General features: G+C 43.3%; 1 long non-coding RNA gene across 6 annotated transcripts; it reads left to right on the forward strand.

Moving 5' to 3' along the window:
* Nucleotides 1-3,465: 3,465 nt before the first annotated feature.
* Nucleotides 3,466-19,917, forward strand: LOC309586991. Of its 6 annotated transcripts, none has more exons than XR_014227478.1 (3): nt 3,466-3,848; nt 5,947-14,125; nt 15,351-19,917. It is a non-coding gene; the product is annotated as an uncharacterized lncRNA (long non-coding RNA). The 6 variants fall into 6 exon arrangements; XR_014227479.1 differs by having other exon boundaries at nt 5,947-13,140; nt 13,362-19,917; XR_014227480.1 differs by having other exon boundaries at nt 5,947-13,140; nt 13,926-19,917.
* Nucleotides 19,918-24,459: the final 4,542 nt, after the last annotated feature.

Below are 24,459 nucleotides of genomic sequence, written 5' to 3' on the forward strand. Positions count from 1 at the left end.
CTGGTCCTGCTGGCCACACTATTCCTGATACAAGCCAGGATGCCGTTGGCCCTCTTGGCCACCTGAGCACACTGTTGGCTCATGTTCAGCCAGCTGTCAACCAGCCATGAACACAAGTGTCTGAGTACAGGCCCGGTTGGTGGGCAAAGCTCATTTTAGCTAGGACAGCCTTCCCAGTGCTGAAGAGCAGAGCTCCAGCTCTGCGCTCTGGAGAGCTGCTCCACTTCTGTCCTTCCTACCTCCAGTAACTGTGTTTAAGTTTGGGCTTGGGTTGGCAGAGCCACGTGGCTCCAGCAAAGTCGTGGCCTCGCCAATGCTGGAGGCAAGGCTGCAGCAGGATCTGGGCACCTCTAAGCACCTGATTATCTTTGTCCAACAGTTTGAAGCCTTCTCATGAGTATCTTCTAGTGCCAACAGGTAACACATGCCCCTCACGCAGGTGCACTGGAACAGGCTTGGCCCTCCCTTGTTCCCAGTCCCCCCCGCAAGCGGAGCTAAAAGCAATAGATGTGATTGAACTTCTAGGATCAGACTTAGCCAGGTGATGCTTATCCTTCGAAGCCAAGCATTTGCAAATAACAGAATACACGGCAAACTGGCCTCCTCTCTCCCCTATCACCAATATTCACGTTGGCCCAAATTTGAGTGACACGCCGGTGAACAGACTTCACGACAGTCACAGGCGTGTGGTGGCTGCAGCTTTGCAGTTTGTATTGTTTGTTTACTGACACCCTCAGTGTGTGAAGAATTGAAGGAGCGCGTGTATTCATTGTAGAGGTCAGGCTTTCAGGAAGCACTTGCTAAGCTTCCAATCAAAAAATCTTAAAAACCAAACAGATTACTGATCTTTGAAGGTGGTATGTTGCTTGGGTGTCAGGGCATGGAAAAAAGAAGACATGTAATGAAGTTCAAAATTCGGAACATTAGGAGACTTCTGAGAGATCCCACCAGCACTGGTCAAAGGGCAAAGACATTGTGTTACCTTCAGTGATTGATAGAAATGTTCAAACAACGCCTCCTGCACTTCAAGGAATTATGCATGATTTACGTGGCAAGATCTTGGCAGTGAATGACTGCTACGATTGCATTCTCAGACAAATTTATTGCTGAAAAAAAAGTGCAATTTTTTATTTTTTCTATATATATACACAAATCATTAATACTATAAACATTTTTCTAGCAAATTGTTTTGATGAAGATAAAGTTGGAGACATTTTGGAGATCTGTATAGTCACATTTCTTTGCCGAAAAGATTAGTAGTGCTTTAATAAATAGTATTCCCATGTAAAATGTGATTTTAATTGCCTTCTGAGAAGTTAAGTACTTTTTAAAATTGAGGTGACTTTAATTTTCCACGTCAACAATCTACTGAGATCATGGAGAAACTTAGCCCTCTACAAATCATTTGTGGATTACAGAGTGACATTAAGAATTACTGTATCTACTTATATTCAACTCATGTTTTCAAGGCTATCAATTAAAAAAAAGAAAACTAAAGAGGGAAGAGCAAAGCACACTTTCTGCAGAGTCGATTTGATACAAAATGCAGTTCTGCAGAAACCTTGCGTACTCTGCATCTTGCCCACGAGCATGGCAAGCGGAGATACATGGAGGAAGTTCTCCAAATAGTACTGCTGGGGGAAAGGCGAAGAGAATAAGCGGTGCAGTTCTGCAGAGGCGTGCCTGGGTTGTGTAACTGTTTGTTTTGTTTTCATTGTAAATGAGTTGATTGCTGAAGCTTGAATGCAAGCTCTGACAACAGAGAGAAGTAATGAAGATTTAAATATGAGACTGAAAGAAAACGTGATAAGGAAAATTTGTGCAACAAATCCAACCCCAGTTTTGAAGTATCCCTCTTTTGTAAAAACAGACGAGGAAAGACTGTTATCGTCATCCAACCCTGAGAAAACCTGTGCAGGGTCCATATCACTAATTTTGATTCAGTGCAGATCATCACTGATTTTCAGGGCCTAAAATGGCATCTCTGATCTTTGACTATTTACACAGCTAAAGGCGTCTGCCCCAGCAAGTGGTTGCTGACTTGCAGCCCACATAGTGCAGAGAGGCTCACACCTTCACCGCTCGCTCCTCTGACTGGCTCCATCCGCACTGTGTAGCGTTTGCTCTGAGTCTCCTCTGGCCCCATGGGGTAACTGAAAGCCACAGATAATCATAAATAATAACATTTTTGTCTTTTTGCGGTCCAGAATATCTGAAACAATGTGACTGAGTTCATCTGGTGTGGAAGAAGGTGCTTGAAAGGTATGGGCAAGGACATCCCACCAACCCAGTATTGCTGAAAACGGGGTGTTGTTCTGAACACCTCTGTCACAGCACGAGCACTACCGCTGCCTGTAGTTTCCATACCATATGGTACTTATTACTGTTCTTAAGTGCTGTGTTGAAAATTTGTGCTGGTTTAAGTCTCCAGACACGTGTAAGGCATCAGCATATATTTATTTTCTCTGAATTAGATAATCTTAACAGAACCAATGTTCTTGCTGGGCTCTCATCATGCACACCACTTAACAGCAGCCATTTCCAAATGGTGTGGTTTATTCACTATTTTTGCTTTTCAGTATTTCCCTCTCATACTCATGTATTTGCAAGTCCTCAGTGCTCATCTCTGATTATTTCATACCTCAGATTTAGATATTTCCATTGAAAGCCCTTCACCCTGGTGGCTTTCCTGTTTAGATGACTTGGTGGAAGAGAATTTTGCAACTCCCTTCACGCTGGGTTCAGGTGCTGTGTATGCGGACAGCACACTCCGGTTTCATCCGGTCCAAAACAAAGCTACAAGGAGCTACTAGACTTGCCGTGGCTGGCTTTCAGGCTTCTTGAGGATTTGAAATTTATTTTATGCAGCTGCTTGCTTTTGTTTGTGGCTTTTTTTTAATTTTTTTTTTCTTCCTGTTCTGCTTTCAATTACATTTATGTATTGGACATATGATAGTTCTTCACTGTAGATGGGTGATGTAAGTTGTGTAAGTCTGACAGCATTGCTTAACACAATTTCTACTGAGCCGTTTTACAGCTCCAATTTAGCACCTTAGTCTTCCTTTGCAGAACTGCTTTGAAAAATTACTAATGGTGATGTTGTCCTGCCTGCCACTCTCTGTCCCCTCCCTGCGAAGCTATTTATTGGGTGGGGATGATCAGCAGTGGGACGGAGATATTCCTGGTTACCATGACTCAGCAAAGGGCTTCTCTCTTTGGTCTGTATCCCACTTCACCCATTTGCAGAAGTGGACAAAGGCATAGAAGAATCTTTTAATCTGGAACAGTGGGTTTATTTCCCTTTTTTTTTTTTTTTTTTTAAATTAATGTAAACAATTCCTTAAATTGAGAAATGAGGAACTGAAAGTAAGCAGCTGAGGCAGGGCTGGAGTGGCTGCGTCTGAGTCACATGCTGTTTTGTTGCAGGAGGCTGTTAAATTTTATCTACTCTTAAAATTTTGCTAAGGCAAAGTGCTTTTCCAGTTTACTAAAGAAAAGTGCTTTTCATTTCTAGTAAAGCCGGTGGGACTCGCCAGCTGCATTCCCTTTTCAGAGATAAGGACTTATCATCTGCCGTCACCCTCAAGAGAGGCAGCAGCGTTTTGGGTAGCTTCACCAAGACCAGTAAGCAGAACGCAGTGTGTTCAGGATAAAAGTATTTAGCTGAGTACCATCAGGAGGGCTTCCTGGTGGTGACAGATGACGAGTTGTTCTGGTCTTTCAAAGCCAGTAGGAGATTTGCTGCTGTTCTTCCAGGGGACCGTGCATCAGGCCTGAGGCTGAGCAGCCCTGCAAGGACTCAGAGACAAGTGACGAAGGCTCCGTCGCTTGGAGGAGTTTGAATTAGGGTGAGTGAGACCATGCCAGCATCCCAGGCAGGGCATAGCTGATCTCATGTGCTCTTTCCAGTTTTGGATTCTCAGGGGAAAAAACAACTGGTGTCTCGGGGGGAACTGTGAAAGGTTTCAGTGGAAGCAGGACTCCACCCTGCCTTGCTTTGGTTTAGGTGCTAATGACATTTTTCCTCACCAATTGACCACCAAAACTGTTCTTGACATTCGAAGCAACAGGGGACACGATTATCAGTCCTCATTCCTATCCATCAGAAAACACCAAAATAGAACATTTCCCTCATTTTCCAAACATCTGTCAAGATCTGTTCAGAAAGATCTGCAAAGTGGTGTTCAGTGTGCCCTCTTACTTCTTTAACCAAAATATCTCCTTCCTCAGCATGATTCTGCTGTGGTTTTGTGCTCATAAACATTTCTGGGTTTTTACCCCAATTACACTCTTTTTGTTTTAAAATAGTTGTGGGGACAGTAGGTTTCCCAATGGTCTCTTAGGTATCATTGAACAGCAGCAGGAAATTCCCTGGGTTCTTCAAATTATCGCAATACCTGAAGCAGATTTGTCGTGTACTGTTTTCAGACAAATTCCTTGCAAGATTTCTTATACAGGAAGATGGGGTAATATTGTTGAAAATAATATGGCACTTGAATCCAGCTTTAGGCATCGTAATAAGTGAATTTCTTTTAGAATAGTGCTGAATGCTATTTACTGCTCCCACAGGGAAAGTAAATACTAGAGCAGCTCCATTCCTTTGGAAATTGGGCCACTTATAAAGGAGAGGCATTCAGTTTATCCAATTTAATGGTAAGCCTGTAGCTTCAGTTTAAGCACCTTAAACAGATCCTTTGGGAACCTATTTAACCTGACAACCTAACCATGACAGATGCAGTTCCTGATTCAAAAAGTTCCTGAACCGCTGATTCCTGGAAGCAGGGAATGTATACTGAGAACAGTCAGCACATTTGCTTGTTCTCTATCCTGGTTCCTGAGCATCTGTTACTTGCCATTGTCAGAGAGGGGAATTTGAACTAGATGGGCTTTTGTCTACTCGATATGGCCATACTTAGTATATACATAGTAGGACTTCAGTGCTGATAGAAGAATAGAGGTAGCATTTTGAGAAGATTTCACAAAAACTGGGAGCATAACACGGGATGTATGAGGCAAAGGCTGTATGAATTAATAAAGAGGAGAAGGTACTCAAATAAGGTTGCATGAAGATGCATACTTTGGGTTGTAACGTGCACAGTTACTTACGGGAGTGGTGCCCTGAATTGTTCAGCTGTATAAATGTGTATCAGGCTGCTGTAGTATCTAACCAGCCTCAGTTTGGCTGTGCAACCCACTCTTTCCCTCTCACACAGCCCAAGCTTTGTGTCAGAATTTCTTTCTCAATGACAGGAGTGTGCCTGGCTTGGCTCTGTCATGGGGCAGGGTGACCAAGTAGGTCGCTATATCGTAGCACACAGCTAAGGCAGGTGATAGCTCAGATGGGAAATTTCTCCTTTAAGGTGCATCACCTCCTGCTCAGTAAACCATCTTGTTATTTCGTACCCTTTCTTTTTATTTCATTCTAGGGGCTATGTTTATTTTCACAAACAAGATACGTGCTCTTACCCATCTCCAGGGAGTGAAAAGTGATGATACCAGAGGTGCCAGTTGCCTCTGGAAAAGGCCAGAAGGCCTGTGCAGTTCAGTGGTTTGGCTGTAAGCTTGCTAGCATGAATGGCCATAAAGGGCCAGCAAGCCTCCTATCCTTGATTGAGGCCAACAGCAGATGTAGGGAAGGATGCAAACATGGGACCAGCGTAACTGGTAACCTCTCTCAGCCTCCAGCAGTTTGCATCTGAGGGGTTTTATGAAACAGATGCGATTTTAGGCACAGTTGCAGATGGTTGTCAACTCACAGGATGAGGCTTTCAGGCTGGTGTAGGATATGAATGGGAAATCTTCCATTATATACGTATAAACTTGGCACCGTTAAAATTGTTTGGGGAATTTGTTACAATAAAGTACAACAGTGCATTATCTGAATTGGTCTAGAGCTATATTCTTTTCCTTTTTTTCCTTTTTTTTTTTTTTTTCCTTTTTTTTCAGATGGCTGGCAAGAAGTTGTGTGACATTGCAGAAAATCCTGGAGAAACTTTTAGTTCTCCACATGGGCCTGGGTATGTTGTTTTTTTTCTATGAGAAGGTACAAGTATTTTCCAGGTTGCTTTGCAAGTGACTTTCTGAACTTAATCAGAACTTGCTGAGCGTTAAGCTTGCCTTGCTGTGAGTGGCAAGTTTTGCCTTCTGTCTATTTTTAAAATGAGGTTTGTGGTGGGGAAACTGAAAACCAGTTATCAAGTGGTTTTGCAAAACAGAGTTGACGGTGACAGCGTGCCTTACAGACACCAAACCTCCTGTTCGTAACTGTTCTGTCTGCTCCCCCTGACTGTTTTTGCACGGCATGCCCGTGACTGGTAAAGCACTGAGGGGCTTGATTGCAAAATTAATTTGGCAAACAGAAAAAAGGCTCTTGAAGGTCTTTGTTGCTTTTCTTTCCTTCCAGTTGGCTGTTCTCTGCTGGTTACTTTCTCATTCTTGTTGACTATGTCATGATGGTTTTCTTCCTTGCCACTCTGAGCTCCCTGCTACCCCATGCCTTCCTTTGGTGCATCTTCTGCCCAGCTTCCTACGTCCCTTCTACTCTGACCACTTCTTTTTGGCTGAGGCCTCGTGGTGACTTTAGCTTGACTTTTGTTTTTCACTGGTTTCACTTTCTGCCTGTCCTGCTCCATCTGCACACCTTTCAACATTGGCAATTCAGTCTCTGTGTTGAAGTGGTTATACTTTTTCTTTTTAAACTTGAATAAACTCTTGTAATTCTGTGTTGAGAAAAACTCCTTTACAAGAATGGCATTTTGAGCCCAAACTTGTACGTGTTCTCCAGGACAACACAGGAGAAGTTCCTCTTTCAAAACTGAACATTTCTGTTATTTTCAAAACAAAAAGGTGTTAGTGAAGACATTACTAAATGTCTTCAGTGGTTCAAAGAGAATCATGAAATCGATTTACAATCTCACATACTGTATTCAAGTGTAAATAATGTTCACCTCAGAAAAAGCCAGCCATGTGAGACAGCAAGTACTTGAAATATCCTCTTTCTCCCCCTCTTCTCTTGTTTTAAGACTTTCTGAGGATTGGACTATCACATCACTAGATACAGTACTGTTGTTTTATAAAAAACCTGAAAATGCTTTAAGAGATAAATGGAGACACACTCATTCAGAAATATCACAGCTTGAAGTTTGTCTTTTCTATTGCGTATTTCCTGACTGACTTTTGTTTAGTCTTTAAAAGGTTGTATAAGAATTGCCAGAGAACCCCCTGGTTTGTGCCCAGCCCTGCATTTCTCAAGGGCCAAACACTCCTCTCGGGCTCCAGGAGAGCTCTGCCTTTGCAGGAGGTACCAACCTTGCTCACGTCTACAACCCATGTGTAGGCTTGGGTTAGTGTGAGGTTGACAGGGTGTTGTGTTTCTTTGGCCTGACTTTTTGGCATGTTCAAAAGATATCAACAATGAATATAATTATTTATAAGATCTTTATTGATTTACTATGCAAATCAAGGAGAGATTAAGTTATGATATCTCATCTCCATGCTCAGCTGTTTCTCTTTAATGTCTAATCAGGAGTAACGTTGCTGACTGGCACTGTTATTGTCGTAAGGCCTTGGGTTAATAAAACAGGAAATCCCATTTTAGCGTGCCTCATCCCGCATCCAAACCACTAATGCTACTTTACACTGATAAGATTTATTGCAGATCAGATACTGTCTGACCAAACCACTGCAATGCTTTGCCTACATGACAGCCACAGGCTATCTTCCTTTACTGTGTAAAGCCAGTAGGAAAATGTGAATCTAAGAAAACCCTATTCTGAGTTAACTTGACTTAAGTGTAATTATAATGCCTACAGCTAATCTGGATCAAGTTTGTCCTGCGCTGTGATCTAGCAGTCCATAACTCAGGGACTAGCAGCGGCAGAGCCATGAAGCTGAGCTCAAGGTGACCCAGCCTGCACGCGCTGCCTCCCCTCTCCAGGACTCCTGGAGCAGGGATCCAGCTCACAGCAATGAGCTGTTGCCATCGCAATTCCATCTCCACAGCTCGTGAGGAACCAAAAACACAGTTGGCTGCGCAAAGAGAGGCACCTCTACTGCTTTCCCGTGTGAATAAGACCCACAGCTTTTTGCTGTCTGTGCTAAACTGAGCCAGGTCTCAGTTTCCCCTGCTCTTTGACTGGTTGCTCCTGCTACCACTTGTCCTTTACAATTGTTTTTCTGGCCACCCAGTAGACTGAAATAAGAATTCAACTCAATGAGATACTACTTTTTTTTTTATGGTGTGACAGCAAGCAACAGATTTGTGGTTAAAGATACTGGAACTGTTCATTAAGCCATACCTTTGGTGGCTGTTACACCGAGGTCCTCTCTGGAAATTTTTCCTTATTGCTGTAAGCAAATTCAACTCATGTTTGCAGGAGTCCTGACATGACTGCTATTGCAATGTTGTTTGCACTTGTCATTTCTTTGGGTCCTGATCGAAGCACAGGTAATACACTATATGCTGCTTGTCAAAGCCTGGACGAAGAGCGGTGAAAGGTGGTTGAGGTGGGGCTGAATTGTTTTCTGGAGGTTCCCATCTCTCTTCTTTCCATATTGTTACCTGGGCATGCGGTATAGACTGGATGCCTCAATTCAAGATGGTTGAGGTGAGGTGAGATTGACTTCATCTTCATACTTGTTCTGCCCAGAAAGGCTATGGGGAGAAAACAGTACACGCTTGTTTATAATGTTACAATCAAGGTCCAGCCTGAAATCTTTGAAATATTTTTATTTACTGTGAGAAACAGAATATTCTGTTTCCATGTCACAGCCTCCCAAAGCTCATGGGGACACCATAAAGAAAAGGGGGCATTTGGACCTGGCACACATTTGTTAATGCGTGCCCATTAGCCAACGCTATTAATTGCAGCTGTAATCAGCACATGAGTATTCTGCACTTTCTGAAGAAAATTTGGTACCAGTATTTTAACTAATTTGAACTACATTTCATTCTTCATTCTTAGTAAGATTGGTATTATTTACCTGTCTTTGAAAAGCTGCTAAAATGAATGTAGCCTCAAGCCTACTTTAATTGAGAGGAGTAAAATACAATTTTTTAATAAGTAAGCATCCTGAAATTACTGGTTAAAGACTGATTTAATTTTCCATCCTAGTGCAATTCTTCGGCCTAAGTCCAATACAATTTCACAGTTCATTCATGCTGAGCTCAGCATAAAATATTTTATAGTTTTTTTGTGAAAACACCTCGGACTCTTACAAACCCATTATACTAATTACCTTTTTAATGAGCACAACTGAAGGAAATGGGTGTACTTACAGGGTCTGGGGAACACTGTATGAAAGAGAGAATAATACTATTCTTAGCATTTCAAGAGTGGATTTTATTTCTAAGCTAGTAGAAAGTTCAGCCCAATTTCAGAATCACATCATGTGAAATCCTATAGTAAATGGTGGAAATTTGTAACAAAAATTGAAAATTAAAGAATCACACTCTCTACCATACAGGAAAACAAAGTTCCAAAAAGTCTTGTTTGATTACATCCATTTCAGTGGTCAGATTTGTTGAAAGAAGCAGGTTTTAAGAGGATGTGGGGAGGGTCAGAACACTGAAGACAACTCCAGCGAAGTGAAGGGGAAGCCTTGGAGACAGAGGTTCCTCTGCTGCTGTTTCTTTCAAGCTACATGCTCTAAGTTACTGGTGGGGTATTCCAGGGACACAAAGCAAGGCCACATGCACTTTGTTGATTCTTGTTTGGTTGAAAGGCTGCAATGGGCTCTAACCACGGTGAAAAGCTGTTCTTCCATGGGAAAAACAGAAGGAAGGCACAGCCCCAGTGTCACTGCTTGCCAACTGCAGGGGCTAGACTAGTGGAACCCCACGCAGGTGGGCAAAAGCCCACAGTCCCGGGGAGACCTGCCCTCCCGGCGTCTCCGCTCACCGACATGGTAGGTGCTGATCCTATTTGCTTCTGTAGCTGAGTCCTGCCTGGCAGGGGTCTAGCGAAGGAAATCTGATTTTGGTAAGAAGCAACTCACCAGTAAAGCGTGGCCCAGAGCCAGGGGATAAATTGGGGCAGAAGAGGAGAGGGGATGGTAGTGCAGCAGCTCACCTGCTGCTCTGCTATGGTCCTGTACGGTGAAGCAAGCTGAATTCAGATAGAAGACACTGCATGAAAATAAACGAATGAATGAATGAATACAACCCAAGAGTGGATGCACATGGATGGGGACAAGCAATGGGCTATCTTGAAAATGGAGCTTGTGGGGTGTCACTTATACATTTCATCTCTTAAGGATGAACAAGTCTTCCTCCAGTCCCTAACAGAGAAGGTAGCAGCTGGAAGGAGAGGCAGCACCAGCTGCCAGATCATGTTTGGAGGGGAAGCAGGGAGGAAATTTTCCCCTCTCCTCCCCTCCCCTCCCCTCCCCTCCCCTCCCCTCCCCTCTCCTCTCCTCTCCTCTCCTCTCCTCTCCTCTCCTCTCCTCTCCTCTCCTCTCCTCTCCTCTCCTCTCCTCTCCTCTCCTCTCCTCTCCTCGCCAAAAATGATGTCCTTTTATTAAACCTTATAGCAATACTATAAAATAATTCTTAAATTTTAATTGTTCCCCCTTTTTATGGGACATTAAAGATTCAGTCTGCTGAAAAACACTGGCTGTAAACTACCTCATTTACCTAAATATTATGTGAAGATTTCTTTCAGAAAAAAAAAATGCTGTAAGACATATTTTGCCTAATATTTGAGTACCACTTCATATTTGTAATTAGGAATTTAAAGCACATATATGCCACTTACTAACAGTTTAGGGGGGGCAAGAGAGAGATAGTCACTTGCTGTGGAAGTCAAATTTTTCTCTCCCCACTTAAAGCAGGTATAAGAACAGTAAAGCAAAGAAAGCCATGTTGAAATTAGAGCATTTCACACCACAGCCCCACTCACCTTATTAGCACAGGCATAGGGCATCAGGTACTGAGCCGGGGTTACCACTCCTGCTTCTGCAGCAGCTACACCCCAGCTATCCCCTACCATCTCCAGGCAGCAAAAAACCCACATCAAACCTCTACTGAATGATGAAAAATCACCAGGCTGCTGAATAGTAATATTATTTTTGAGCAACATATGGGAAAAAATTCTTAAAATGCAATGAAAACTCTCTTCAAAGATGAATTTGCAATGGAAAAAAATGTGAGCAAGGTGGGATTTGTAGTTGTATTGGTTTTATGCCAGAAAAAGACTGATATTTCATGGCTGTGACCAATAATACCTGTGCAACAACCGTATCATCAGTGCACATAATGGAAGGAATGCAATGGATGCAGATTAGGACACAAGTATAGCTATTACAATAAATAAATGTGTTCTGTAGTGATAAATGAATTTAGGAAGACAAAGTGAGTGGCTGTTTGCTTGTTGATGATATATTATGCATTCCCCTTCAATAATGGACGTGCTGTAGAAATATAAGCTCTCAGCAGGATGATGAGGTTGCAGGTAGGAAATGATTGCAGGTGCTTCAGAGAGGTGAAAAGTAACGGATGCTTTAACATCCCTCGGGAACACATCTGATGGATGCAGCTGCAGTATTGTCGTATTAATGGCTTCAGTTTCCTCATCGCTGACTCTTGTGAGATGGTATCAGACAGTCCTCTGTATTTTAAGAAGTCATGAGAAAATAAGCTGTCATCCTCAGAGTGTTGTGACACTGCTGGAGTTATCAGAGCAAGCCTGTCTCAGTGTCTGAGTCCCACAGGTAGACAGCAAATCTGAAATCAAGGTAATAATTACTCCCCAAAGCTATTTTTTTCCTGAACACCAACAATTCCTTCTGCTAGCAGAAACTGACAGACAATCTTTATTTTCTGATTGTATTTTGAATTTCTCATTTTCCAAAATACTGACTATAGATTTTTTTCCCTGCTGATGAAAATGTGTACAATGCTGCATGTGATCAAATTTGCTCCAATTTGCATAAAAGCAATAACAACGCATAGCTTTCAGCCATGACTGTGCTGTACATTTCTGCACAATAAATCTTCCTCTCTCCCACCTTGGTTTTCATGCTGATGAACTTTCCAGAATGCCATGCAACATCACACAACCTGTAAAATGGCTATTAGGGAGCACTGGTTATCGTTCCAGCCATGCCCTGTGTGGGACTGGGATGGTGGTAGGTGGCAGTATTTGATTTTGCAGCTACCATAATATCCTATCTTGCCTGTCCCCTTGAGGCTATTATTATTGTCTGGAGTCATCTGCAGGCAGCCTGATACTGCTTGCAAGTAGGCAGCTCTGAGAATTTTTTGCCTTTTCATTCTTTGAAGCTTTGTTTGAGAAAGTACTGCTTTTATCCATTTTTTTCCTTAAAGCTGTTGTCAGCTATCATTTGTAGTTCTTTGGTTTGACGGAGAGTGCAAAGGAACGCGCCAGCCTTATCTTTGCACAACTTGGACTGCAGTCCTAACAAGCTGGAAGCAATATACTTCCATTAGCATCTCATTGTATCCTCTCCCTTCTGGCTTTCCTGATGCTTAGCCACCAAGGCAGTGGTCCTGTGCAGGATTCCTCGCTGGGCTCTGCCTGTCTCTCTGCCCTGACCTTCAGCACTTCTCCTGTGGTAAATGCTATGAAGTGATGCCCAGCTGCTGAGCACCTTAAGCAGGTTGAGATGGGTTGTGCCAAAATGTCTGTGTGCAGGAAGAAGAGTTTCTTCACCTTCTGATCCATACAACTTTTGTGCCCCCTGTGCATCTTCTGGATCTAGCTGCAGTCTCTGCAGTGGGGATGACTGATACAAAGGTAAGGAAACTCCAAACTCGGCCATGCAGGGTACACGAAACAGGGCACAAAGCCAGCATCATGGGTACAGCGATAATCATGGTGCTATCAGCATCCAGTCACTGGGTATTAGTTGGCCATCCCTGCCCTACCTCTCCCTGTGATTTACAGGAGCCACTGGCCTGTGTTCTTCTGTTGTAGGTGTACCAGTGAACATATTCAGCAGCTGTCTGGGTACAGCCATATGTACAGCTCAATAATGCCCCTAACAATTTGTTTCCCAAAAAATCCCTGTCTGCTTTCAGAAAGAAAAATCTAGGTACAAATCAAAGCTGGCATCACTGGATCATCTGAGATCTGCTGTCATCTTTTCCAAACTTTTGCTGTTTAATAGTGGGGAAAAAAGGTAGGCTAATACTTTATATTTGAATTTTAATATTCACTTATATTTATATCTACTGTTTTCTGTTGTGGATGCCTGAAGTCAGATACATCTGAAAGTGGCTGATATGTATAGATCCCTTTGATTTGACAGTTGGTGTCTATCAATGCTGGGAATCTACAGGGTCTTATAATTTTTAGCACAGACGTCAGAAGTTGCTTTAGATCACATCCTTTCTATTTCAGGATTTCCCCATGAATAATATGAACATGGTGATATTCTTCTGGTACAAGGAATATAATGCAAGTTCAATGGGGCCAAATGCTGTTTTAGGTTAAGAACATTAAACTGCCACCAAACCCGCTGGAGAATCATGCAAGAGGATGATTACCTTCAGTTCTTGTCAATTGACGGGAGATGTTTAGCTGTCAAGTCATAAAGAGCAAAGTTTAGTCTCATCATTGTATGATTCTATGATTTCCTCTATAACTGATTGAGAATAATTTTCCCTGCTTTACAATATCTGTTTTATGAGTAATTGTTTTATTTCTGCCTACCAAGTCACTTACTGTGGGTTTTATCTTCTTGTATGGTGTGGATTGCAGCCGCAGTCTAAAAGTTTCCTTTTGAAGGAAACTATTATGTCCCAATCTGCTTTTTTGGCTTTATATCATTTATAGACAAAATGAACAGGATCAAACTATGGCTTGAAGAATCATGGCATTTTTAGCTAAGGAAATGTTCTTGATGAAAACCCAGATTTTATTAGTGATACTACAATTAAATAAGCCATTATCAACTTCCTACAGATCTTCTAAGAGCAGCTCTCTTTCATTCTGGAGCCCAAATTACGGAAGCAATCTTCATAAAGGCCACTTCCCCAGCTATAGTGCCTGCTGTGATATGATTCATGCCTTTTGTCTTCTGCTTGGAATTTGGGGATGTTTATGAAGGAGTGTTATAAATACTGCATTTAATTCCTCTTTTCACAAGATGCTTTATTCACAAGGTAAAAAAAAAAAAAACAAAACAGAAAATTGCATCACGTATGTACGTCATATCATTTCCATTGCCTTTGCCATCTGGCACTATTCTTGTCGCCTCCTTCATATACATACTGAAAGGATGAGAGACCACTGTCAGGCAGACACTCTGGAGCACATGTTTCAGTACTTCAGCTGGTAATTTAATGGTACACAGGCACGTTTGTTACAACGAATCTGTGTAAATGTGTGTATGAAGGCTGGAGGCAGAATAATACATGCTCAGGACCAGAAGGAGAAGTGATGCATAAGAATCTCACTTTCCACGCCGTGCATTACTAGTGATCTTACACAAAAATTGTGAAGGTGAACAGTATAAGTGTCTCAGCTCTTTTTATACTGTTCAGATTTTAATTTTCAATGGGTAAACAGCAATATCATCTGTACTTGGAAAGTACCTGGCTGTTGATTTACCCTAAACTGTTGTCTAAAAACATGGGGCAGATCTTTTTGTCATGGCGACTTCTTTGGGACAATAAACACTGTAGTATGTCAGTACACTGCTAATTACAGTAGGATCCTTTCTCAAAAAAAGAGAGTTTGCAAAGGCTGAGAAAAAATGGTGGATGATCACTGCAGACCCACTGCTTTCATCGTAAAATCACAGAACCGTTTAGGTTGGAAAAGACCTTTAAGATCATCGAGTCCAACCGTTAACCTAGCGCTGCCAAGTCCACCACTAAACCATGTCCCTAAGCACCACATCTACCTGTCTTTTAAATTCCTCCAGGGATGGGGACTCAACCACCTCCCTGGGCAGCCTGGTCCAGTGCCTGACTACTCTTTCGGTGAAGAAGTTTTTCCTAATATCCAACCTAAACTTCCCCTGGTGCAACTTGAGGCCGTTTCCTCTCATCCTATCGTTTGTTACTAGGGAGAAGAGACTGACCCCCACCTCAGACAATGGTTGCATTCATATTCAGTCTATTTATGTGAACCATTATGCTAATACGTGACAAAATTATTGGTTATGAAATTCAGATGGGCTTCTAGGTCACAAAGCAACTGTAGTTGTGTGACTGGGGTAAGGGATGAATTTAGGAGTCAGGGATTTCACATCTGTGCAGAACACTTCTCTGAAAAACTAGAGAAATAATTGGGCCATGGATTCAAGCATAGAGCTGATCCTTTTATAAGGTGTACCTAGTTATAGGTTACACTACTCTCATCTCTTTTCTCTGTCCATCCTAGAGTCAACACTACCCTGACTTCTAGCAGCTACGACAGAGCTGGACATGCAGCAATGGTTGTCAGCAACACATCCAGTGGTTCATGGTCTGTGTTTGCTGCCTTAGCTTCTGCCTCCCCCGACTGGCCTGGGGCTCCACAGCATTGACTTAGAGAGGCAATGCAGCCGTACCAGCCAGCTGTAGCCTAACAGCACCGAGGACTGCACACGGGTGGCCAGAGACCAGGAGGAGGTGTTTTGGAGACCCACTAACCATCTTGGCATCACTGAACTGAGCACAACTCAGAATCTCTGTGGAGCGTTTGAAGCAGCATTTGCCTGCTCCCAAGGAGTGAAATTTGTTTAAGCAAGAAAGTTGGAACTGCAGCTCTAGAGCCTGCAGGTAAACAAGTCCCAGCAAACAGCACTATGGATGGAGCATAACACCAAAGCATTTTGTGGTGTTTTTTAGTTTTGTTGCGATTTTTTTATCCTCCAGCTGAATAAAGGATTAGATGGATTATTACACATCCTATTTTGTGGTCTGGCATTAAGTCATTAAAGTGATTTATTTTTGCAAAGAGTGATTTTTAATCAACTGAGTACAAATTAACCAAACTGCAAGAAACAAAGCAATAACTTGTAAATTATTCATATTTAATGAGTCAAAGGCTGGATTCTCATCTCGGTAGCTCCATTCTTTGCCCTGAAAGCCCAAAGGAGAACACGAAGCACAAGTATGCCTGACTGTGGCTCTGGGGTTCCTCTATCTGACGTGTCACTCCTGATACACAGGACAGATACTGCAGGAGAAACAAAGGCTGAATAATTCCAGGAAAACAAAATATAACAAATGTGTCATAGTGAGCTGTGTGACCCTGATGTCCTTAAAGCAGCATTTGATATTATCAGCGATAAATGAAAAATTAGTGGAATTAGTCGAACCTCAGGAAATGCTTCCGGAGAGTTCGCCGAGTTCAGCAACTTCGGCTGCAGACTCCCAAGATGAATAACTCCAGATTTTGAGTGCTGCTCTGACAGCGGCTGTGTGGGCATCTCAGGACAGGGTCTGCTGCTGCGGTGAGTGAAGCCCTGTCTGGCAGCGCCTGGTGTTCGCCACTGATCATCAAGGGAGTGCTGGCAACTCATTTACCTGTTTCTAGAGGACTGGAGTTAGATTAATTGCTTTCCCAACTGTAAAACAAACTTGCCATTCATCAACATTGATGTGATTAGGAGCAGGAGCAAAGACATTTCCATCCCTGAAGCTGCCAGTCAGTAATAGTTCCCCATGAACTGGATAACATAATCTATATGCAAAAGCCAATTCCCAACCTCTCTTTATTCTGCAGATGTTATGAAGCTTGATACACACATTCTCCTTTTCAAAAAGACTTTAAAGCATTAACAAGCACATCGTTTCAAATAGGGCAGGAAAACTGAAAGCTCCCACTGGTAAAATAAAGACCGTTGAATATAGTCTCTTGCTCTGAATAGCTTTTAAGAGCAATGCTTTCCCTTGATTTATGAAGGGAAAACTGAGAGCGGCTTTCAACGCGGGTGATGCAACATCGCCTCCCACTGCTGCATCCCGCTCCTCTGAAGCCTTGGCCACTGGTGCTTCAGTGGGAAGGGAACAGGGCACAACAGGTGGATGCTGGGACCCGCCTCATTTTTTTCCCCCACTGTTGACTTGACATTGAGACAGATATATCTAGGTCCTTGTGCTGGGCATAAGTCTAAATGCTGCTGGCAATCTTCAGAGCATGCACTTAAACTGCCATCTCCCTTTGTGGAGAGGGGACTTCAGGGAGAGAAGACATCCAAACTGAAAATCTCCCAGGGACAGTACAGGATGGGGTTTCTTAATTTTTTCTAATCAGAGAACCACTCCATCTCCTGCGGACCATCCTCCACACTGCTGACAACAGTTTTCACATACAAACAAAAAACTATTAGGCCACACATAGGATATTTGTTTTTCACCTTAAATAGCCATTTTTTTGTATACTTCCATGCATAAGAATGCATACATACCGTTTAAAATGTACCTTTGCCATCATTTCACTGACCACACTTTGAGGCTGAGAGGAAGGACCCTGCTGTACCAGCAGCTTGCTGGAAGGGCTTTCCATGCCCTGTAGCAACACAGTGGCTCACTGGGGGAGTTACTTGGTTTTCCAAACTGCAGGCTTTCCTGGCCCTGTGGCAGGCTGCCTGCCTCGCCGTGGTGGGTACCAGTGTGTAACCACTTGCCACCACTTCCCAGGACAGCCTTTCCCTCCCTCACAGATCTTCCCAGAGATGGGAAGACACTGAACGTACTTTTGACTCCAGCATTGGCCAGAGTCCATCTAAGCAGGAATTTCTGTTCTCCAGCATTGGTTTGATGGAACAGATTGGGAGATGTCCCACTCTGACATTTCACATCTTTCTTTTGTCCTACCTAGGCTGTAACAAGCAAACCCCAAAATGTTCTGCTAAGTTTCTTAAACTCACCATTTTTGATATCCAAAGAAATCTTGTGTTTAAGATTACTGATCCAGGAGTATTAATATAAGATTGCCTTTCAGCAATCCTCTCCCAGCTGCGTTACACCACATATCAGGCTCCTGAACCGTCCTGGTCGCCAGGTTCTGCTGCAGTGGGGGAGGCACTTCTGTTCTGCTCTCCCAAACCTATCCAGCCGGTGGGCAGCTGGCAGCAGCAGAAGAGGCTTTATAAAGCCTGAACCTGGATTCCCTGCTTGTTAATCACTCAGACAGGTTTAACTTGTTTTGTAAGATAAAGATTATTTAATTTTTTAAAAAAGAAGCACACAGAGTTACTCTAACTATTTCCTACCTCTCCTATGACAAAAATCAGTCTTCTCTAGTCAAGCAGCTGCATATCAGCCGGCAGCCTTTTCTAGCTGAAGACTGCAGTGCTTTTACATGGTTTAGGTTGGAGTCTGATATTTCAATCCTGGAAGACCATAAAATTTGAGCATATGCCCCCTGACAACCTCCAGTTTTCTTTTCACTTCATAGGTGGGTTTCCAGTGACATGCAAGACTTAATCCCTCATGCCTGGTCTTTCTTTGATGAGGGTGCCTGTTCCGTTGATCCAGTGGGATGCTATGTTTTTCCTGGCAGTCAACAACATAATACTCATGAATCAGTTTTGAAACTATCCAGTGTCGTGTCAGAGAGACAATTCAATAACCAAACAGTTGGAAAAAATAAATCTATGACTTGCATTATTTTTTCCACCCTCTTCATAACACATCTATAGAAATTCTGCCTTTTTCTGCCTTCAGTTCTCCCACCATAAGGGACAGCAAAATGAAACATGCAGCTGATTTATATCTTTTACAGAGCTTGGAAGTGCACAGCTCCAAGTCAGTGCTTTCTTTTGGGGCTGAGGTAGGTTGCATCCAGGAAGCTGAAAAACTCTGTGGTATCTTGCAGTTGTAGGCTCGTGATTCATCCTTGGGCTGCGTGCAAGTGCTGTGGGGAAGCAAGCAGAGGAAATCCTTCCTCCGGTCTCCTCGTACGTGTGGAGCAGCGCACAGCTGGGGTCCACGCCGGCGTGCCGAGAGCGCCATGGCCGGCGTGCCTGCCTGCAGACACGGCTGCTGCTCCAGGGAGGGGTGCAGGCATCCCTGCTGTGCTGCAGGTCCTGTGCAGGCTGCCCCGTATCTGCAAGAAGAATAGGCACCTTCCATACATAGAGGAGAGGCTTTCATTTCCTCCAGGCATTCAGGGACTGGACCCACGCATCTGTGTTTCACAGCACAGCACTTGCTCCGGCAAACCGTGCAAGCCCCCGCATGGCTCCGCATGCTACATATATTGGTGATGCACTCCCACACAGGGAGACATTATTTCTGGGTGCCAAATAATACTAGCTGGTAATATTGATCTAAGAAAACAACCTGTGGAAGATCTATCCACCTGCAACAACATGCATCCTTCCTACTCTACTGCAAAAAGTTAGCACCGTTTTGCAGCAGACTGCCATGCCCCGGGATGCAGGGGGATGTAGCAAACCCAAAGGCTGCCACAGGGTTTGCATAAATGCTTGCAGTCAGAGTGAGCAGACGGGTAACAACCAAAGCTACAGATTTTGCATTTGTGTTTTTTCCCATTCCAAAAATAGAAAAGTCTGTTCAAGAAGCCTTAGTGGTTGATTGTGTTTCATAAAGAGAAGGAAAAAAAAAGCAGCGAGTGGTTGGTTGGTCAGAACTCGTATGGAAAATACAAATTGGGTCATAAAGACTTGAAGGGGGAACAGCAGCTACCTCTGGCGTGCCAGATGCTGGAGGCAATTCCAGGCCCTGACCATGGAGCAGCGTGCTGCTAAATTAGAAAGCCCATCATCTTTTAACAGCAAAAGGCAAACTCAATTCCATAGCAACCACGTTAGGTCTGATATGCTGGAACAGCAGAATTCATGATGAGAAAAGAAAAGCTGAGGATGGCTTGGAAACCTGAAAATGCTGCTCCAGCTATGGGAATGAGATGAGAACAGATGCCGTTAGAATAAGACACAGGATGCTGTGTCACAGGATTGGGAGGGAGACAATCATTTGTGAGGCTATTCCTCTCTGGGATGGGGAATAAAGAAGAAGGAATGATTTTTGTCATCCTCTGATTTTCATTATTTTCATTTGGCTTCTGATTGTCATTAGTTTAAGTTATAAGTGTATAATAACTATTGTACATCTCTGCTGCATCACGATAAGGCAGATAAGCAGCTACAATAGTGTTGTAACTTAATAATCTTCAGTTATAGTTGTTATTTTAGTACAGTTCAGTCATTCCCTGCAATACAAAAGTGGAAAGTTCAACTCCCTCTCAAAAGAGTAGAGTAGGACTGGAAAATGTTCAGAGCAGGATGACAAAAGTGGTCAAAGGAATGAAATTGCTTCCCTACAAGAAATTTAAAGTACCGTTCTTCTAGCTGGAAAAGAGGTGACAGAGGAGAGATGAAGGCAGCCTCTGAGTGCCAGGGCAATGGAGAACAGGCAATGGTTTTCACCATCACTTCCAGTGCAAGCACATGAAGGAAACCAGTGGGTAGGAGGTTTCAGGGCAAAAACCAAGGTGGATCTTCAAACACCAGGTACAGGTTCTGTGGAACCCCTTGCCCCAGGGGGTGAAGGGTGACAAAGGTCTCTGAGAGTTTAAAGAGTCACCAGGGAAATCGGTGGAGGGCTGGTGAACACAAACATGGCCCGTGTGGTCCAGGCGGTCCCTGCCCTGCAGGTTGTTACTGGCTGGCAGGATGCTCTGGGCAGTTTCTCTACAGGCATTTCCTTGCCTTAAACGTTTCTCTAGGAATCTACTTCTGGTCATTGTCAGAAGAGCATAAATGGCATTTGATTGAAGCTGATACAGTTTTCATATTCTTGGACACTTGGCATACAGGCAGTGACTATTTTTAAAAAAAGACCAGAATTCTCCAGTGGATGCCTTTGTCCCGCCACATTTTCTATCGCCTGTTTCCACCTGGGTTGCAGCTCTGCTGAGCATCTTCACTGCGTACCCGCCTGCTCTCACCTGAACCCCAGTCCAACATGAAGTCCACCCTCCACGGGGGAAAACGCAGGTGCAGAGTGGAAGTAAGCCCCTCCATACCGCCTGCCCCTCGGATGCCAGGGTACCACATGGGTGTAAGGCACATTGCGCTGAATTATGCACCCTCTGGATCTGGTCCAGTATTTGTACCATTGCCATCAAGAGTGAAAATTGCTTTCTTACAACTTTCTTTTCAAGGCCACACCAGAATTTCCATTTGTTTAGTTCTCCAGCTTAGAGTCTGCCCCATTTTCCTGTACTAAACTCATGTTTAAAATATATGTAGCCAGCTCACAGGTTTTGCCATAGTCAGTTGCTACAAGGTCACTACACATAGAAATTCTGTAATATTCTACTGGGACCTTGACAACTGTGTTTGGTTTACTTATTTTGTGTTCTTTTGTTTGCCTATCAGCTGTGTTTGGAGAAAAGATGTTTTAGTTACACAAAGTGTTTCATCCTTGGCTGCAGTATGTTGAAGCCTGATCCTGCTCACGTTAGCAGAGGAAGGTACGGAGTTGGGAGCCTGTGAAGCTTTTCTGTGTTTTTGTGCCTGTGTTGCCCTCTGCTGACTGGTGACAGTTTGGAAGATCCCAAAGGTCCCTGCAGAGCTGCTGAGGTGCCTGCAGGCACCTCACAGCTCATACAGGGCTGTATTTTTGACCTGGGGTCTCAGTTTTGCTCTTCTTCTATCTACGATTAGCTGTGTAGCCATAGTTATGAATTCCCTAATAACTCAACAAATAGAGGACTATCCCCCTGCATTAACGTTTTCACTTTAGCTGACACTTTACTAAAGTTTTGATTCTAATTAGCAAGTACAATTAAATTGACGAGGCTTTGAAACAGGCTCTTTGTCACCTGCGAACGGTGTCTAATGCCTCTCCTCAGCTGGTTTAAGAAAAGCACGATATGACACACGGTATGAAGGGAGGATAGAATTTGACATTAGTTCACAGAAGAGCTAGTTTTCAAGGACAGGAAAAGGACATGGCAATTATTTGAAAATAGATGCAAGGCTGTGCAAAGAGAGAAATCCAGCAGGAAATGTGAAGCCAGCAATGATTATGTACTCAGGGCATGAACCACTCCAGACTCATCTTGAGGACTGAAAGAAAACTCTATTACTTGGTAAAAATACACTCTCTCCTGCACTCCCTAAAAAAGCAGTGGTCCTGGACCCTGGTCCTTTCCCAAGAGGTGGCTGAGGAGTGACATTTATTAAAACGTTAACAGAGAGATTTGTGCCAGATGCAGAAAGACAAATTGCTCTTTGACATGGCAGGTTGTATCTTAAACAGTCTCTCACATAAAAATTGGTTTGAATAGCTCTACCAAGATTTCAGTAAACTCTTGTTAATAATGCTCACCTCCTATTTGTTGTCAGCTTTGAGACCTGCAATTGAAAAAGCAGAGCCTAAGCTGGAGGCAGTATTTACTCTATCTACGAGGACTGAATGCAGAAAGCAAAGCGAGATTGAATGATGCTGGTAGACAATGCAACAGCCAGTAACAATCCTGCAGGCACAGATGCCCTAGATCTGACTTGCAATTTCATCCTAGATTATAGTCCTTTTTAAATCATCCAGGCTCAGGACAGGCTGAGCTGAGTATGTAAGACCAGTTTAGCCAGAGAGTTAACATCTCAGAAACGCTAAAAAAACCACAGATCCCTGCAGAAACAACTATTAGCTCAGATAGTGCTATTCACTCTTTCAATTTAATAAAGCTGTGCAGGGAAGTCCTGCATTTATAGATTTAGGCAGTTGGGTTTGTTTTCTCATTTGGTTATGAGATAGTTTCTTGCTAAAAAGCACCATATTTTGAAAACATGTTTAACATCTTTGTCAGCAACATAGACAGTGGGATTGAGTGCACCCTCAGCAAGTTTGCCGATGACACCAGGCTGTGTGGTGTGGTTGACATGCTGGAGGGAAGGGATGCCATCCAGGGGGACCTTGGCAGGCTTGAGAGGTGGGCCCATGCAAACCTTGTGAAGTTCAACAAGGCCAAGTGCAAGGTCCTGCACATGGTTCGGGGCAATCCCAAGCACAAATACAGGCTGGGTGGAGAATGGATTGACAGCAGCCCTGAGGAGAAGGACTTGGGGGTGTTGGTTGATGAGAAGCTCAACATGACCTGGCAATGTGCGCTTGCAGCCTAGAAAGTCAATCGTATCCTGGGCTGCATCAAAAGAAGCGTGGACAGCAGGTAGAGGGAGGTGATTCTGCCCCTCTACTCTGCTCTGGTGTGACCCCACCTGCAGTACTGCATGCAGCTCTGGGGCCCCCAACATAAGAAGGACAGGGACCTGTTGGAGTGAGTCCAGGGAGGGCCACAAAAATGATCAGTGGGCTGGAGCACCTCTCCTATGAAGACAGGCTGAGAGAGTTGGGGTTGTTCAGCCTGGAGAAGAGAAGGCTCCAGGGGCATCTTATAGCAGCCTTCCAGTACCTGAAGGGGGCCTACAAGAAAACTGGAGAGGGACTTTTCACAAGCGCATGTAGTGATAGGACAAGGGGTAATGGTTTTAAACTGAAAGAGGGTAGATTTAGATTAGTTATAAGGAAGAAATTCTTCACTATGAGGGTGGTGAGGCACTGGAACGGGTTGCCCAGAGAAGCTGTGGATGCCCCATCCCTGGAAGTGTTCAAGGCCAGGTTGGATGGGGCTTTGAGCAACCTGGTCTAGTGGAAGGTGTACTTGACCATGGCAGGGGGGTTGGAACCAGATGATCTTTAATGTCCTTTCCTACCCAAACCATTCTATGATTCCATGATTCTATGAAAACTAAAGGCAAGTGCAGCTGCACAGCCATTTGATACCAGAGTTGCCCCTTTTTATATATGCTGTAAACTTCATCTTAACAGCAATATTATCTTTTCATACATGATTTCTCCTTTTCATATATAATTTAATATCTGATTTTGAAATGGAGAAACAAAGCTAAACGTAGATCTGTACTGTTGCATGCAATGCTGAATGTTATAGCATACTCTGATAGGCAACAGCTGATTGATGTAGGGCAAGACCTGTATCTCTCCCTACTTACATCAGGCTCAGCAGTGCCACAGCTTTTTAAAGCGTGAGTTCTTTCTCTGAGGGCATCCAAAACATGTGGGTGAGCTCATGTATAACGATACCTGCAAGCCTGCAAAAAAAATCAAACTTGGTTCAATTCTATAAGCTTTTAATAAAGAAAGGAGAGAGAGCTTCAGAGAACTGCTTTAACCTGTGATGACAGAGGAAGAGATGTACTTTCAGAAATATGAACTAACTTCAGTGTCAGTTTAATTAAGGAAACTCATTTAAATATGACACAAAGATTCTTACTCTCCAGATGAATATTAACTCTTGTGGTAGATTTACTTATTTGAAATGCAATTATCCCTAATTACCTACACATATTGCAATGACTTCTGATTATGTCGGTAATGTCAACACTGGTTTTGGGGAAGAGACATTATCAGTTGTCACTCATTAAGGACAAAGCAGATGCCACTGTAGTTAGGAGTTACACATACTGCTTATTTTTAAGAACAGCAAGATGAGCATGCTCAGGTTTGTTTGT

This window comes from Platalea leucorodia (genome assembly GCF_965183815.1).
Source record: "Platalea leucorodia genome assembly, chromosome: 2".
NCBI classification, from domain to species: domain Eukaryota; kingdom Metazoa; phylum Chordata; class Aves; order Pelecaniformes; family Threskiornithidae; genus Platalea; species Platalea leucorodia.